Below are 18,211 nucleotides of genomic sequence, written 5' to 3' on the forward strand. Positions count from 1 at the left end.
TACCAAGCAATTTCTATTTCCTGACCAACTCTAGTGATAGCCTTAAGACAGAAGTGATTTACTGGACTGTTTTTGGGAATCTGGAGTGTAAATGAGAGGCTAAATCAGTCATTTAGTACAAAGAAGCAGAGCTTTCCATGGAATACAAATCAGTTTTAGAAATATGCTAACAGGATGGGATGCACAAAAAGATCCAGCAAGAACTCACAATCCAAGAATTGTGAGGTTCTATGGTGGCTTTATGTCACCTCTGCACCCTTGCAATGCTGGACTGGTCTAGAGGCATCCTCCCTGGACTGCAGAGTTACTTTAAATTCCTCAGCTTTGCCCCATCCTCAGCACATCGCTACCACTATCACACTCCCTATATAAAGAAACCTCCTTAGAGGGCAGTCTTCCCCAACTCTTATGCAGAGGGAGTCTTTTATGGCAAGTACAGAGACCAGAGCAGTGATGAGAATTTCAACCCTAAAATTTTGCTTGGGACTCCTCCCTAGACACAGCCAGCACTATTAGCCTCTTACCCAACTGTATCTGACTTTCACAACACAACCCAAATTTAAAGGAAGGGCTAATGGATGTCAAAAGGTGTGTGAATAAATACATAGGTCTGATGCCTGAAACTGCACATTGACCAACCCTACTACAATTCAGCAAGGTTACCTCTAGACTTCAAGACAAAACTCTGTAGTCTAGACATAGCCTAACAATGCTGATCCTTCAGGCTTCATTGTCCTCCCAGTCATTTCAATATGGGAGAGCCGATCACAAACAATTGTATTCCACTGATATTTCTGGCTCTGCAGACAGGTGTTTGAACACGTTGATGGTGCTCATTAGAATGGCACTGCAAGACTGGTAGTGGTTCCCACACATTGTTTTTCCAATTGTGACTCAACAGCAGCCAGCCAGCCCTGCCCTGTCTTGACAAGCATGTTGTGGCCCAGTAAGTTACAAGCACACTGAGTACAGTGTTTCAGAGTCTGTGGCAGGCCAGTATCTGGGAAAGCTGTCTCTAGAGAGCCTCAGTAAAAGGCTATACACACCAACCATACCTCCTGGATTTTCTGGAATAGTCCCAATTTAAAATACTCTGTCCTGTTATCCTCATAAAGCACTAAAATATCTCAAAAATTCAAATATTTCGGTGGCAAACCGGGAGGAGGGGAGGGAACGGGAGAAGCCCCGAGGCTCCCTGCTGGATCCAGCTCGCAGGGAAGGAGTGGAGCCAGAAACGGCTCCGAGTGCTGCTATTTCCCTTCCCCCGATTGGTGGAACGGCCTCACAATACGCACTCCCTGGAGGCTTTCCCCTTTGCTCCCATCAGCCAGGATCTGGGGAAAGCCTCCAGAGAGTGCGTATTGTGAGGCTGTTCCTCCAGCTGGGGGAAGGGAAGCAGCAGCGCGTAGAATCTGGCCAATGGGAGCAGCGGGAGGCCATGCCTGAAAGCAAGTGCCCCCCCCCCCCCACCTTACACTGAGACCCTGCGCCTCCAGCACACACACTCACCATCCTGCCGACACCCCACATCTCCAGCCTGCTCACTTGCTGCCTCCTCCGAGACCCCACACTCCTCACTCACTGCTCTGCTGCGACTCCGCACTCCCAGCCCAAACGCCTTCTGGTCTGAGGCGGACAATGGTTCGTTGACCACTGAAACACACAAAGAGCCTCCCCAGATAATTCTCAGCTAGTGACTCTAGGCTCTGTGGAGGACAAGTTGACTTTTCTAGTATGGCATTTCTATCCTGGGATGGCTATGCCAAAGCATAACTGGGGTTAAGGGCAAGTGAATCCTCTTTCAGTGACAGCACAGTTGGATCCATGCAGCACCTCAGACACTCGAATTACATAGCATCTGCAGATGTTCTAGTTCCAGCTTGGCCTCCACAAATCATTCCTGGATAGAGTGTCACAGGAGTCCCATGACAAAGCCTGGATCATAATGGCAAGCTCTGCATCGAAGAGGAGGATCCTTCTGTGATGTAGTGGGGTGTACTGTACATGCTGGTTGGGCATTCACTGGTTGGTATGCTTGGACCGTGGGTGACCCCTACTGGCCCACGTCTGTAAGCGCTGCCCAGCAGGGGGGTCGCCCTGAGGGCCTCCATGTCATGTAGACTATGGCCCAACCAGTTCTTACCTGACCAGGGAAGGGTCTGAACAAAGGAAGGGTGTGGCTTGGAGAAGGGGCAGTCTTGGCTGGGAAAACATGGAGAGGAGACTGAGCCGAGCACTGGGGGTTCAGGGGCCTATATACCCCTGCCCCAAGGGTCTAAGGCTGCCTGGCCCTGACTGTATCCTATATCCCTGACTCCTATATCCTAGTGGAGTCTCATCTCGCTGCAGACAGGATGCAAGGTCGGGGGGTACCCGACGTGCCATCACACCTTCTTCCTTGCTAACTGAGTCCAAGTGGCACTTACAGCTGCTATTTGGAGATCTAGTGCAGAGTTAGTTCAGTAGGCCTTGAAGACGCTGCAGCGTTTTAACAACTGGTCCCAACTCAGGTGCTTATGCACACGAATAGCCCTGTTGATTTCAATGAGTCTACATATGTGCTGAAAGCTAGGCATGTGTTTGAAAAGGGCCCTTGGAGAGCATGTTTGCTTGACTCTGGAGCTTACCATTGCATTGTTGAACATGAGGTGGTGGCTTTTTTCTTAGGTGGAACACTTCAGAGAGAACAACTCTGCTTTTCTACCCAACTTCAGATTTATGGTCAGGTCGACTTGAAGCTGTATCATTTCCAGAGGCCTCTATGGGCTGGGGCAGCAGCTTTCATCTTTCTAGATGACTGTCCTCCTTTCAGGAGTCTAATTTGTCTTGCATTCTCCCAAGTTTCCCCTCACTTAAAAATGACTTACAGAATCAGACATAAAAGTAAAATGCAGTCACTTCTAGGACGGGTGTGAAAACAAATCAGTATGCTGCCTGTTGTACAATGGAGGATGCATTTTCCCATGAGATTACTGACATTCATGCACTGCACACAGGGGGTATGTTTTCAGATCATGTCTGAATGACAAGGATCCCTGTTGGCTGGGTAGCTTTCAGAACCTGTCACACTCTGAAAACTCTTTGTAGCAGATCTTCCTGCTCTCTATTCTCTGTCTATAAAGGCTGGATGCAGTGGGCAGCAGGATAAGAGAGCGCCTGGATCCCTGAAGGCATGTCTATGTAATTGTACAGGAAACTATGAAAGTTGACTTAGCTCAGAACATGTTTCTGAACAAAGGGGTCTGTGGAGCTTGCCAAGAAACCCTGCATGCCCTCACCTGTTTTTCAGCAGAGTTCCTAATCCCGGGACTATTACTTCCTTGACATTTCTTTGTCAATTGCTCTTTCACAATCCCACCAACTATGGAGGATCTCCATGCATTTTATGGGGCTAGACTCCTTACACAGTGTCAGAGAAGAAAGAAAACAGGCAGCTGACCACACATGTTCCTTAAAGATCTCCCAGCAATTGTCATGAGTGGGGTATGAACCCCACTACTCCTTGATGATTCAGTTGAAGTGCAAAATATCAGCATGTGATTCGTAACCATACTAAACCTGCCTCTTATCAGCAGTATTTAGCAACACACATGCCCTTCTCCAGCTCATTACTCTGGGTAGGCATATAGAGCCAGAGGGCTGGGATCTCTTCCATTGGGAGCAGCAGTGACTGAATGGCTTGATAAATTCCAATTAGTTACACCTGTGCAACCCTTCTGACAGCAAGGGGGCTCTGCAGGCATATCTGAGGCAGGGCATCTCTTGAAGACTGCCGCTAACACAAGTACAGGCAGTCCCTGGGTTCCGTACAAGATAGGGACTATAGGTTTGTTCTTAAGATGAATTTGTATGCAAGTCGGAACTGGCTCCAGATTCAGCCGCTGCTGAAACTGATCAGCGGCTGACTACAGGAAGTCCTAGGCAGAGTTGCTCTGCCCCCGGCTTCCTGGAATCAGCCGCTGATCAGTTTCAACAGCGGCTGAATCTGGACTCCTGGGACAGAACAGCTGGGGCACTGCCGGGTAGGTCCCCGCAGGACCAACCCGGCAGCACCCCAGCTGCTCTACCCAGGCGTCCCGCAACAAAAGCCTGGTCTGCTGGGGGGGGCGCACTAGCTGCGCCCCCTCCCCCACAGCAGACCAGGGAGACCCGAGCAAAGCCGCACAGGCGGCGGGACCCCGCTGCCCGTGCGGCTTTGCTCCTTTGCCCCTGTCTCCCTGCACAGGAGCAAAGGAGCAAAGCCGCACGGGCAGCGGGGTCCCGCCGCCTGTGCGGCTTTGCTCGGGTCTCCCTGATGGGCTGGGGAGTCCCCCCCAGCTCACCAGGAGCAGCTTTTCTCACCCCGGAGGACGCGGTGGCGGGACCACTGCGCTCTGGGCGGTCCCACCGCCCGCAAGCTCCGGGGCGAGAAAAGCCCTGTTTGTAAGTGCGGATCCGACATAAGTCGGATCCGCGTAAGTCGGGGACTGCCTGTATCCTCAATAGCATACATTTGCTTGGAGATATTTACTGAAATGATTCCTGGGAACAAAAACCCTCAGTTCAACTCTCAGATCCCAGGGGAGTTTGCAGGGCGAGCAGCCGGAAACAGGGTTTTTGATATGGGGTCAAAAGGAGACAGGAAATGCAGGATCCCAACTGCCATTTTCATAGTTGCTTATCCCAAAAGTGGAATCGCACTTTAGATTTAAACAGGGTCCAACAGGTTTGCTAGGCCCTTGGGCAATGAGGGCGGTGCCCATGCTTCCGGAAGGAGTAGGGCCTTGGGAGGAAGGAGCAAGGCTAGGGCAGCCAGGCCCCAGCATCACTCAAATGGCACGGTGCCCCCTCCCGCTGGCCCAACCATGCTTCACAGTGCTCCACTGGCTATTTTAAAGAGGCCAGGACTCCAGCCACTGCTGCAGCAGAGCTGGTGACTGGGAACCCTGGCCCCTTTAGATTCCCTGGGGCAACTGCCCTCTTCCTTTCCCCCTCCTCTTGGTGAGCCTGGAATTAAGCCTCCCATCCTTCATGTGAGGCAAATGGAGGCAGAGAACTAATCCAGGGGTTAATTAACCAATTAGTTTGTTATTTGCAAGTAAAGGTCCTTTTTCCATTTTATCTACGTAGCCTAAGGTCCAATGTGCTTCAACAGCAGCCTGGGAACTATGAGTTGTGGACTACAAACTGCAGCATGTTGGGAGAACTTCCTGCTAGGATGTACCCTCTGCCCACAGCAGGCTCTGCTTCTCCCTTGTCGATAGGCATGGAGACATACTAACGGGCACCAGAATCTCTGCTGTCTTCCCTCTGAGCAGCTGGCTGGTGTTGGTCAAGAGCTCCCTTCTGAGGTCCTTCCCCTCCAGCAGTCAGCCAAGACCGAGCATCTCCCCAGGCCTTTATACTTGGGCTACAAACTGAGCATGCCCAGCAGGGTTGCGGGGGCAGGGCTCCTTTAGCCAGGGTAACCTGGCTAAACGCTGTGAGTTCAGCGCAGGGCTGGCTCGCCCGGTCACAAGCACCCTGAGAGGAGTTTAAGTGATACAAAGGGAGAACATGGACTTGGCTGTTGTGGGGCTTAAGTTACTGTGGGAGTTGGAACATGTTGTCAGGGGGCTGTGTTATATGCTGTAACCTCTGCCCAGAGCAGGGTCTGAGCAGGGACTGAGCTAGAAGCAGCATGCAAGTTGCATGCAGAGAGGAGGGTCTGCTGAATTGTGATCCTGTTCTATGTTTTTTCAGAATAAAGCTGAATAACCTCACACTGGGCTAGTGAGCAGGAGGGGTTACATCTACATAATTCACTAGGGAGAGCTGGCCAATCAGTTAGTGCCAGGATCTGACTGCCCATGCTTCTTATTTTGTAACCATTTAAATAGGTTTTCTTTATTGCCAAGTCTGTCTTCATAAAATCACATGCTCACTGCTTGTGAAAGAGCATACACTGCAGAAAGCATGGAGGCTGCTTTTAGCTATGGCATAGATTCATTACTTGGGCCAACTCCTTTTTCATTCTCCTTAAGGGTTTGTGCGAGAGATTACTCAATGGCTCCCTGCAGACAAATCATATGTAATCTCTTGATACAACCCCATGACTACCTAAAACTTCAGTTGTCTTTATACCAACTAGTCAATCAGAACTTCCAGGCAATGGTGGGGTTAGAATTCAGATCCTCTTGCTCCTTCACATGAATCTCTCCCTCTTGAGCCAAAAGAGAAGCTGCCTTAGCTTTTGAAGTGTAGAGTATATGATATATAAAGCTGTTCAGTTTTGCCCCATACTCCACAAGCCAGTTCATTACAATGGCTTATGGCTCACATATACTATAGTTTATATACGCAAATTAATGGATCAAAGACAGTTATTGTTCCTCATTAGCTGTATACTGAAACAACCATCATACTCTCTGTCCTGTCAAGATTTTTCTTTTTCTCCGGAGTGAGCCTAGCTACCTCTATTTTGTGCATCAGCACATTTATGCAAAGTAGGAAATACACAGGTTTTAAAATATTGCTGCCCCAAGGAATGATCAGAATGTTCCTAGACACACACACCTTTCAGCTTTCCAACAGACTTTGCTTACTGAAGGAGTTTCTTCTTCAACTGTAAGAACCAACAGGAGGAAAATAAAATCAAGGGAGGCTGTAGTCTCCATCATTCCTTGACTAGAGAAAACTAAATTTCTTCTTACCCAGCACGGTCAATAGTTGTAAAGAAGCATGAGCCACTCATGTATCTTAGCTGGTTAAACACTGGAATAAACTGCCTGGAATAAGTTTCCTAGGGAAGTGGTGGAATCTTCCTCCCTGGAGATATTTAAGAGCAGGTTAGATAGTCTGATAGATGTCTATGGGTTCCCAAACTGGAGGGGGGGGCCCCTTTGGGTTTGTGTGAAGAAATTCCAGGGGGAGTGCGAGGCAACCCAGCTTCCCCCTCCCCATCAAGTTTTACTGCCCCAGTCAGTTCCTTTTTGGTTTTTTGCTCAACAAGTTTTGCTATTTTTGGGGGGGGGGGGGAGGGGAGAGGGGAGGGTGCATGAAGGTTTTTCAAAAATCAGAAAGGGGGCGTGATGCTAAAAAGTTTGGGAACCACTGATCTAGATGGTGCTGGGTCCTGCCGCGAGGGCAGGGGACTGGACTGGACGACCTCTCGAGGTCCCTTTCAGGTCTACTGTTCTATGACTCTGGGCATTGGATAAAAAGATTTTAAAACCCAAGAAGTCACCTACCATCAGCTCAATTGCACTAAAAGGAAGCATTGGACATGTCAGGGGCATGTACCCTGAATATCAATGCAGAGTCCCACATGCAGCTATCAAATGGAAATCAGATGGTGTGAGCAAGTGAGGGCACGCAAGAGAAAGCTTAAGAATCTCTCTCGGCAAGCAGGGTAGAACAGATGGAACTAGCAGCAAGGGACGGGGAGGGAAGGAAGACAGTTTTTGCCATATAGTTCAAAACCGGTACAAGAAAGATGTAAAAAGCATCAGGCTTCATAGATTCAATCCCCAGTGGCGAGCATAAAAATTATTAAACACTTAAGAACTTTAATGGTTATCCAAAGCCAGGCCCTCATGCAAACACTGCAAATTACCCCAAGCAAAATCCTGCTGAATGGAGGTGCCTGTTTTTTAAATTCTGACCCAAATTTTTCAGTCTAGATCCTTTTTTTGTTTGCCACCAAAAGGAATCAGCAAGCAGATCATATTACAAAAGTATTTTCGCTCTACCCTCAGACAGAAATTGTTGCACACAAGGGTCATAAGAACAGCTACGTCACAGGGCTCAAAAGGAAGTTAGTGGAATAAAAGATCATCATCTAGCTTTTGTATAGTACGTTTCATCCGTAGATCTCAGAACACTTTCTAATGCAGATCAGGATAACTTCACCCATATTATAGATGAGGAAACTGAGGCATGGGGTAGGAAGCAATTGGCCTGAAATCTTCCAGCAAAGCAGGAAATTGAACTGTGGCCTCTTACACCCCAGTTCAGTGCCCTAGAGAATTAGGTGCTTAGGGCAGATGTCTATGCTTTACTGAGCATGACAAAATAATTCCTGTGAAACATCTAGGGAGAGGCCATCAGAAGCTGTGCTTTTTGATCAGTGACTGAGACCCTGATTCTCCTCCCCCTTGCACTGGTGTAATCCCCTTGATGCCAATGGCAGTAACTCTTGATTTACCCCAATGGAAGGAGAAAAACGGGCAGGGCCATAGGCACTTTCCAAGACTGAAATAAAAGGAAGGTAAACAGGACTGTACAGCTAGCTGTTGAAACATCTGAGTCACTGTTCTGAGAAACTGCTGTTTTCAGCACTGGCACCAAAAGGCGGCCCTGCCACGGAAAGACATTGCCTCCCCGAGAACATTAGTGACAATGTAGTACTTGTCTGTCAGACAAACAGCTAATTATTTCTGCTCAGAGCCAACTCAATGCCCTACACAGAGGTAGTTTTAAGAGATTGTTACAGGTGCTTCTTCAGCTACCTGGCACCGGAAAAGGTTCAGAAAAAGGCAACAAACATGATCAGGGTTTTGGAATGGGTCCCACATGAGGAGAAATTAAAAAGACTTGAACTTTTCAGCTTAGAAAACAGAACACTGAGGGGAGAGGGGATAGAATAGAGGTCTATAAAATCATGAGTGATGTGGAAAAAGTGAATAAGAGAAAATTATTTACTTGTTCCCATAATATAAGAACCACATTGAATTAATAGGTAGCAAGTTTAACACAAACAAAAGGACATTTTTCTTCATGCATCAGAGGGGTAGCCGTGTTAGTCTGAATCTGCAAAAGCGACGAGGAGTCCTGTGGCACCTTACAGACTAACAGATTTATTGGAGCATAAGATTTCGTGGGCAAAAACCCACTTCGTCAGATGCATGCAATGCACAGTCAGCCTGTGGAACTCCTTGCCAAAGGATGCTGTGAAGACCAGGACTTTAATAGGATTCAAAAAAGAACTAAATAAATTCATGGAGGTTAGATCCACCAATGGCTATAAGCCAGGATGGGTAGGGATGGTCCCTAATCTCTGTTTGTCAGAGGCTGGAAATGGATGACAGGAGAGGGATCATGTGATGATTACCTGTTGTGTTCACTCCCTCTGGGGCATCCGGTATCGGTCACTGTTGGACAACAGGACACTGGGCTAAATGGACCTTTGGTCTGATTCAGTATGGCCGTTCTTATGTTCTTAAGTCTTGTGGATGAGGGGAAAGTAGAAGTTGTGGTATATCTAGACTTTAGTAAGGCATTTGATACAGTCTCACATGATCTTTTCATTAATAAACTAAGGAAATACAACCTAGATGGAGCTACTATAAGGTGAGTGAATAACTTGCTAGATAACATTTCCCAGAGAGTAGTTACCAATGGTTCACAGTCATGCTAGAAGGGCATAACAATTGCAGTTATGCAGAGATCACTTCTGGGTTCAGTTCTGTTCAATATCTTCATCAATTATTTAGATAAAAGAATAGAGAGAACTTTTTAAAAGTTTGCAGATGGTATTAAGCCAGGAGGGGTTTCAAGTGCTTTGGAGGACAGGATTATAATTCAAAATGATCTGGATAAACTGGAGAAATGGTCTGAGGTGAACAGGATGAAATTCAATAAGGTCAATGCAATGTACTCTACTAAGGGAGGGACAATCAGTTTCTCACATTCAGAATGAGGAATGACTACCTAGGAAGGAGTACTGTGAAAAGGGTTGTGGGAGTCATAGTGTGTCACACTGTTGCAAAGCAAACATGCAGGGATGTATGAGCAGGAATGTTGTAGGTAAGACACAAGTAATTATTCCCCTCTACTCTGTGCTAATTAGGCCTCAACTGTAGTGTTGTGTTTAGTTCTGGGTGCCACAGTTCAGGAAAGATGGGAACAAACCCATTGACTAGGGTGGTTGTGGAATCTCCATTATTAGACATTTTTAAGAGCAGTTAGACAAACACCTGTCAGGGATGGTGTAGATAATGTTTGGTCCTGCCATAAATACAGGTGACTGGACTTGAGGACCTCTCAATGGTCCTTCCACAGTTATCATATCATTAGGCCAGCAATTACCAACTAAGTGTTCATGGCTCAGGCTGCCCTTGGCCCCCTCTCACCCCAGCAGCTTAGGGCCACATGAGAGGTGCCTCTCTGTGTCCACATCTGGTGGAGGGACACTTCTTCCACGGGTCCATGCTAGGCTGGGTGGGACCCACGGAAGGAGTGCCTGTCCCCAACTTCAACAGCTGAGGGACAGCTCCGGGTTGGGCACACTTCTCCAGTCCCAGCATGGAGCTGCTGCAGCTAAGGGGGAGATACCCCTTCCCATTAGCCCCAGCATGGAGTTGCCATGGCTGGGGAAGAGGGACCCCTCCAGACACAGAGCTGCTATGGAAAGAGAAGGGTCCTCTCCAGGCCCTGGCATGGAGCTGCTACGGCTCAGAGGAAAAGCATCCCCTCCTGCAGGCCCCAACCCAGGCATAGCAGTTAAATGGTAGGGCCAGCAGACAGAAGTGGTGCTCCATATGGCTGACCAAAGCCTCTGAGCAGGGCTTGTTAGGCAGCTTAGAGGGATCTTAGGTTCAGATAAAATTTAGTTTGCGTTGGCCCTACTTTAGCAGGGGGTTGGATTAGGTGATTTTAGAGGTCTCTTCCAACCCTAATCTTCTATGGATTGGATATAATCAGCAAGAGGGAAACTTCTTGTGAGCAATTTAAAAGGATATATGAGACTCAGCCCTAGTGAAAGGAACTGAATTGTTAAAGAAACAAATGGGAAATGGGGATAGCCTAGAACAGGTTCTGCAGCAAATGACCCCAGAATACTTCCATTGCATACTTGCAGTTACTCATTTCTGGAAAGCCTGCCCCAGATCTTGTCCTTGCATGTTACCTGTGCCCACAGAGAACAGAAGTTTGTAATGGCTATCACCTAGAGGCCTTCAGTCCCTCCTGCTGTTAGCGCTGGAGGTTCCTAGTTCAATGCCTGTCATCAGTCACAATTGTGGGCGGTGGCATTCTTGTAAAGCACTTCCACTGAATGCCTGGCAGAAGCTGGGCTATACTGGCTAGTATTCTAAGAGACTACAGAGCAGAGCCCCCCCTCTAACACAAAGTCCATGCTGTACAGTGGAAGCTCCAGACTTCTCAACAGTGTGTTAATGACAAAAGGCTACCAAATTTGTTTCACTGGGATTCAAAACCCAGCCCTGACGCCAGATCTCTAGAAGCGCAAGACCAATTCCGCAGTTGCAAGGTGCCTCCCAATCTCTTTGCCATACTGACACCTGGGTGTGGTTTAAATGTGAGCTTCCAACAGGCCAGTGCATCAAACATTTATATACCCTGGTCAGCACGTTCACATGTGAAATGGGCACTGACTCAGCTCACTTATCATGGATGCACCACCCAAAGCAGCTTGGTCTCGACTATGGGAAGCCAAGCATGGAATATGAAAGTTCTATGTAAGGCATATGAATGTTAAAATTGGGGTCCCAAATACACAATGGCCACAAGCACTGAGGCTAGATCCTCAAAGGTATTGAAATCAGGAGGCGTTAGGCACTGTAGTCGGTTTGCCTGTCCGGAGGGGTTCCTCCTCCTCCGGCTCAGTGGTGGGCCAGTCCGCCCCACTGCGCTGCCCCTTTAAGGCCAGCCCCGTTAGTTCCCCGGGCGCAGTCCAGCCCTTAGTTCAGGGGGTGACAGCCGCAAGCCACCACTGTCAGTTTATAAGGGGTGGCCAGGCCCTTGATGCTGGGTGTGGCAGTAACCCAACACAGTCAGTTTATAACCGGCGGCCAGGCCCTTAGTTCAGGGGGCGACAGCCGCAAGCCACCACTGTCAGTTTATAAGGGGTGGCCAGGCCCTTGATGCTGGGTGTGGCAGTAACCCAACACAGTCAGTTTATAACCGGCGGCCAGGCCCTTAGTTCAGGGGGTGACAGCCGCAAGCCACCACTGTCAGTTTATAAGGGGTGGTCACGCCCTTGATGCTGGGTGTGGCAGTAACCCAACACAGTCAGTTTATAACCGGCGGCCAGGCCCTTAGTTCAGGGGGTGACAGCCGCAAGCCACCACTGTCAGTTTATAAGGGGTGGCCAGGCCCTTGATGCTGGGTGTGGCAGTAACCCAACACAGTCAGTTTATAACCGGCGGCCAGGCCCTTAGTTCAGGGGGTGACAGCCGCAAGCCACCACTGTCAGTTTATAAGGGGTGGCCAGGCCCTTGATGCTGGGTGTGGCAGTAACCCAACACAGTCAGTTTATAACCGGCGGCCAGGCCCTTAGTTCAGGGCATGGCAGCAAACACAGGCAGTGTATTAGCAGGGAGCTCCTTGTTCAGGAGGGGTGCAGGCGGATCGCCTGTGGCAGTGGCGAAGGGGGAGGCTGCCACCCAATACGTGGGTGGCAGGGGGGGCGCAGGCCCAGGGCCCTAGGGCAGCAGTGCAGGCTGCTTCGGCTCAGCGGAGGCTCCAGCTCAGGGGCCTTTAACAGCCCCCTCCATCCCTGGGCCACTTCCGTTCTCCCCCTCGGGCGGTACCTGGGGGTCCAGCGGTGGAGGCAGGAGTCCAGGAGAGTCTCGTCCCACCGGGGCGGTCCGGGCCAGTCGGTGGCCGCTTGCAGGTCACTGGGACTCAGCGGGGCTCCCGGTGCGGGCAGGGTCGGGCGGCTGGGCCAGGGCCCGTGGAAATCCCTGGCGGCGCCTCCGGTCGAGGCAGCCGAGGCCGTGGCTGGGGCCGCTTCTCCGGGTCCCGGGGCAGGCGCTGGGGCAGAGGTTCGGGCAGGCCCTGTGGCTCCGCCGTTGCGTCCGGACGGGTAGGCTGCTGTGCGGGGCCTCCGCTTCCCAGGCAGGGAGCCAGTAGTCTGCCTCTGGGCCCCCGCAGGTAGGAGGCCCAGGCCAGGCCTCAGCCCCCACTCCCCCGGCTGGGAGTCCCGGAGAGGCCTCTGGGCAGGCTCAGCCCTGACTGAGGCTGCTGCCTGGGCTTTTATAGCCCTGGGCCCGCCCCTTGGCTTCCAGTCAGGTGACAGGGCGGGGTTAGCCTCAGCCCAACATGGCGTCCGGAGGGGTTCCTCCTCCTCCGGCTCAGTGGGCGGCCAGTCCGCCCCACTACAGGCACCTTTGAGGATCTGGGGCTGAAACCACATACTTCACATTCACTAGACAGCTGAAGCCAAAGTGGCTTGATTTCTAGAGGTGCTAAGCACTCGTGGCTGCTGTTGAGCTCAGTGGCACGGAGAGCCACAGTCTTTGCTTGGCACATCTCCAATCACTAGGGCGTTATCTGATCAGTGTTAACACTAGCTGCCAGAGCCATCCTTACCCATACACAAAACATGCAGCTGTATAGGGCACCTGAAAATCTCGAACACCTCTGGGTCCTAATGTCCACGCACCTGCCTCTTCCTATCCCTGCTGCGTGGTCCTGCTTCCTCTGGTGAGGATCTAGTTAACTTAAGAGAAACAAAGCCCGCCAGAGTTATTAGCAAAATGTGGAACCAGTGAAAGAGCAGTTCAACTGGTAATGAAACCATTTCACAGGTACTTGCCAACCACAGGACATGATTGTCATTTTCTAAATGTTCTGTGTTAGTTGACAGGGCCTTAGTTTAAAATTTGCTTAACAAATATTTCATTAGTGTGTTGCTGAAGATTATAAAAACTACATCTCTAAAAAATTGTTCCCCTCCCCCTCAGGCTGCCATTGGGCATAGGGGCACCAGTTTAATAGTATTGCATAGGGGCCCATACATCCCAAGGATGGTCCTGGTAGCTGCCTTGACCAAATTGAACACTTGCTACTAGCTGAGTCCATTAACTTGTTCCCCAACATCTGGGAGCCCATCTCCCAATGGCGAGCCCTTCCAGAGCTTTCCCTTATGCTGAAAATATTACTTCCAAAGATCTCTGCCATGTGAATGAATGCAAGTCCATGCCATTAAATACAAAGATGGTTGAAAATTGTTGCTTTTAGATTTTAACCTCTGGAACGTGTTGGTCTGAAGGAAAAGAGCCTTCCTCTGGTTTCCTATGGAAACCGGTAATGAGAGATGAAACCTTTCACCTCTTCAGCATCCTTCCAGAGCCAGCTTGAGGCACCAGAGAAATGGAATGATAAGAGTTGGAGGACTTAGTTCAGTCGCTTGTGAGCAGGTTTTCACAGCACTAAGTCCACCATCATGGTCAGTGCAGCAGAAGCGTTAAAGGAGGAATGGATCCCACAAATGAACTCCTGTCTCAGCCGGGCTTGAGACACATATATGAGCCAGCACTTGGGGATGAAGATTGCCCTATCTGCCTGTGTAGTACTTATACTTGCAACCAAACAAAAGCTCAGCTGGCTTGAAGCATTTACTGGCTATGCCAGTCTCTGATTCTGCCAGTGCCAGAGGCACAATTCCAAACTTAGGATGAGCCAGGGTGGCACATCTATCCAAAGTTCTATGTCATCAGCAGCTCAAGATCAACCCAGAGCAGGCAAAGTCTTGCACAGAACTGCCTTTTGAATAGGTCGGTGTTTTGTACTACCACAGAGTGGGCAAAATCCCAGCCTAAGAACCCTTCCAAGGCATGCATGGGTGCTATGAGTTCTGACATTTTTGTTGTTTACAATCACAAGGTTAAACAGTTAAGAAGGGAAACATCCCTTGAAATCTCTCCCCCACCCCTGTATGATATAATTGAACACATGAATTATAACAGCACCTATAGCAGTGTTTCTTAAACTGTGTTCTGTGGCACACCGGTGTGCCGTGAGGCAGTCAAGAGGTGTGCTGTGGAGAACAACAAAGTTCAAAATGGTTGCCCTTAAAGGGACAAGTGACTTTTTTTTTTGTCTCAACAAAAAAATCCTTGGTGTTCCTCATTAAAAAAAATTATTTGGTGTTCCTCAGTCTTAAAAAGTTTAAGAAACACTGACTTATAGTCACTCAGTGGACTGGGACCCCATTGTACTACACAAACAGAAACTGACAATCCCATATCCAGTGAGTTTACTATTATCACAGTACCTATTTCTAAAGCACATTTCAACACATTGTGCCCTCCATTTAATTGTCATAATTATGAGACATTAACTGCTAAAGTACATTTTTATAAACAAGGAGAGCAATGGTCACCATATGCCCATCTCTATGAGCCTGAGCTCCGAGTGCAATATATTAAAAAAAAAAGTAACAATACCATCTTCCCTACTATCTAGGGATCAGCCAAACAAGTGCACATTACAGCTATTTTATAGATGAAGCCTCATGAACAGTTCTATTTTTCAACTGCAAATATTCAACTTTTGCAATAGAAAACAGCTTTCTTTTTCATAAGGAAATTATTTTCTGTCCAAAAAATTCATGTTAAAAACCTTCAGTTCATAAAAAAACTGAAATATTGTTGAAAATTGAAAAAGCTTCAGATTTTTTTATTTACTGATAAATAAGTCCAATTTTTGAAGGACACATTTGACAAGCATAATTTTCATTTAGAGTTGTTGTGCAGGCAGAAAAAAATAAAATAAAATAATAGCCCTGAGCAATGTTCCTTTTTTTCCATTCATGGGCAGAATACATTTTATGTATACTGAAATATGTACAGATGTGCGCTGCCAGTAGAAATGCATGCTGCTGGCTATGGGTGCTCTGCTAACTAGCTGGGCAGCATTTGAATCTCTTGAGTGACTACCCAAGGGTATATCTAGACTGCATCCCTCTGTCGGCAGAGGGATGCAGATTAGGCAGGTCGACGTTGCAAATGAGGCAAGGATTTAAATATCCTGTGCCTAATTTGCATAAAATGGCCACCATATTTTCCTGACAGATCTTTGTTGGCAAATAGTGGCAGTCTAGAGGGGGATCTGTCGAGAAAGAAAGTCTTTTTCGACAGATCCCTTATGCCTCCTGCAAGGAGGTTTACAGGAGCTGTAGAAGAAGACTTTCTTTCTCGACAGATCCCCTCTAGACTGCCACTTTTTGCTGACGAAGTGCTGAGTCTGAAAAATGCGGTGGCCATTTTTATGCAAATTAGGCACAGGATATTTAAATCCCTGCCTCATTTGCAATGTCGACCTGCCTAATCTGCATCCCTCTGCCAACAGAGGGATGCAGTCTAGACATACTCCAAGTGCTCAGCTTCCAAGGAACACTGGTCCTGAGGAGTTCTACTCAGGAGCCTTTTGCCTTTGGTGAGCTGGGCCTACAGGGCTGCAGGACTGTGTTACCCACCACATCATCTGTTAGGCAGAGACGTAGAAACAGACTACCAACTCAAGTGCAAAGGATATAACAGGACTGAGGTGCAGTGGAGAAGCGGGGTTTGAAGGAGGTGCCTGCCTACACTAGACTGGCTCTAACATTGTCAGTTCCGTACCTCCCTTCCAACAGCATTAATGTACATACTAATTCAGAGATAAGCCAATAGTCCTCTGCATGAGAAAGGGCAAGCCAGAAATTTCATAAGCCCACCTCCTAGGCATCCATCCACAGTCTTTCACTCTCTCTCCAGCCCATCAAGTCTAATGATCTAATTAGCTTTGCTTTTCATCAGTTAGCTAGAATGTCTATCCATCCCAACAGTCCTCAACTTTTTCTTTCTGAGGACCCTCCAACACGCTGTTGAAAACTCCACAACAACTGTTTTTCTGCATATAAAAGCTGGCACTGGGGGCAGCAAGCAGGACAACTGCCCAGGTCCTATTCCCCACAAAGCTAAGTTGCTTTGTCTTATGCCATAAGCTTTGACTTATGTGATGGGGCTTAGGCTTTTCTGCCCTGGACTCCAGCAAATCTAATGCCAGTCCTGCTTAGAGAACCCCCTGAAACCTGCTTGCAGCCATAGAGGGGGATCCAGATCCCCCAATGAGAACCACTGCTGTTCATAAAACAAAGGGGAGATATAGCCCTTACTTGGTCTATAGCAATCTTAGGTAGAAGAACAGTGGCTTAAGAGAGGTTAGTGAAAAGGAATGCAATGATCAGCCAATGTGGAGATGCAAATGGATATGGATTAGAACTGACCTGAGCCCTAGCCACAAAGTTTAGATTCAGATCTGATCCCTCCCACCTTTGTGATCCACTCAGTTTCTTATACCATACCCAGCATTTTGGTATCCTGGCAGCATTTGGACCCAGGCTATTTCAGCCTATTATTTAGGGATTTCAGATACGGGCCCTGCATGCTCCACAGCATATTGGAAGCTGGAATTTGATTCAGGTCCATTTCTGTCAACAACAAAAGCCTTTGGCTAGATCCAAGCACAGGCAGGTTATAAACAAATAGCCTTTTTCCTTCAGTGGGGGCAGAGAGGAGGACAGACAGACAAACAGAACAAAGGTATTCTCTCTCTAGGTACCCCACAAAACATGAGTGAGTGGTCCTACCTGTGGCAGCTCTTCAGCTCAGGTTTCCCTCAAAGTCAAACTTGAGACTGGAGTGTGAAGCTGCTGAAACTGTCTCCCTCGGCAGCTGCAATGTTTACCTGGTAGGGCTGACTTCCAAAAGCCAAGCCTTGTTCTGAGGAAGAGTTGTGGGTGTGTCCTGCGTTGCAGGGGAAGATCAAACAAGTTTCTGTATTCAGATGCAGTCTCCCTGCTAGCTGCCTCTCACCAAGGAGGTGCCCGTCTCCTGCTGCATTCCTCACATACCCTTGCTCAGCACTCTGCCCGCACAGGATTTTGAGAAGACCAAACCTCCACTCCAGCTCCTTTCATCCAGTGCTGTCTAGGGATTTATTTACAGGTCTGCAGAAAGAACTGGAGCACCCCTTCCTCCCGCCTCTCCTAGTTGTGTGTCAATTAGAACTGAATCTGGAAGTTCAGTGTGACACTGTGCCCCCACATTTTTTATGGAAAGGTGGTTTTGAATATGAATATGCATAACTCAAACATGCTTTATGCAAAACAGGGCAAGTAACTTATCAAGAGTTAGTACCCTCTGAATATGTATATTTTATTAGTGTGCATGTATCATTCTTATATGTGAAGCTAGGAATATAAAGTTTAAACCTGTTTATTAATCTAAGTCGTCTAGTGAAAAACATTAGTGGTATTTAAGGAACTTAATAGCCCAGCACGCAGGACAAGGATATGTGAATAGTCTTGTTTTTCCTGTAATTCCAGACTGTGGTTGGTCTTACAAAGACATGTAACCATTCCACCTGGTGCTCAGATCCATCTTGAATTTGGAGTTTTTGCACAGCAGTGGAGGAATGGAACAAAGACTTCCCATCCTGGGGAAATTCTACTTAAAGAATG

The 18,211-nt window shown here is 48.2% G+C and overlaps 1 protein-coding gene and 1 long non-coding RNA gene across 10 annotated transcripts in view; one reads left to right on the forward strand and one right to left on the reverse strand.

Annotated features, from left to right (window-relative positions):
- The window catches only part of ZNF185 (zinc finger protein 185 with LIM domain), a 78,226-nt gene extending 60,612 nt beyond the window's left edge, over window positions 1-17,614 (reverse strand). For 2 of the 9 annotated variants that reach the window (XM_075941215.1, XM_075941216.1), the window contains exon 1: window positions 17,339-17,608. The gene's annotated coding sequence lies outside the window, so the exon portion shown is untranslated. Of the gene's footprint in view, window positions 1-1,509; window positions 1,654-12,512; window positions 12,961-17,338 lie in introns of those variants that run through there. The other 7 variants (XM_075941213.1, XM_075941209.1, XM_006111329.4 and 4 more) reach the window with 7 other exon arrangements.
- LOC142831314 (uncharacterized) overlaps window positions 1-18,211 on the forward strand; it is an 86,888-nt gene extending 68,677 nt beyond the window's left edge. The window contains exon 3 of the long non-coding RNA XR_012907035.1: window positions 18,077-18,211. This is a non-coding gene — a long non-coding RNA (uncharacterized LOC142831314). The remainder of the gene's footprint in view (window positions 1-18,076) is intronic.

Source organism: Pelodiscus sinensis, chromosome 13, assembly GCF_049634645.1.
Source record: "Pelodiscus sinensis isolate JC-2024 chromosome 13, ASM4963464v1, whole genome shotgun sequence".
NCBI lineage: Eukaryota > Metazoa > Chordata > Testudines > Trionychidae > Pelodiscus > Pelodiscus sinensis.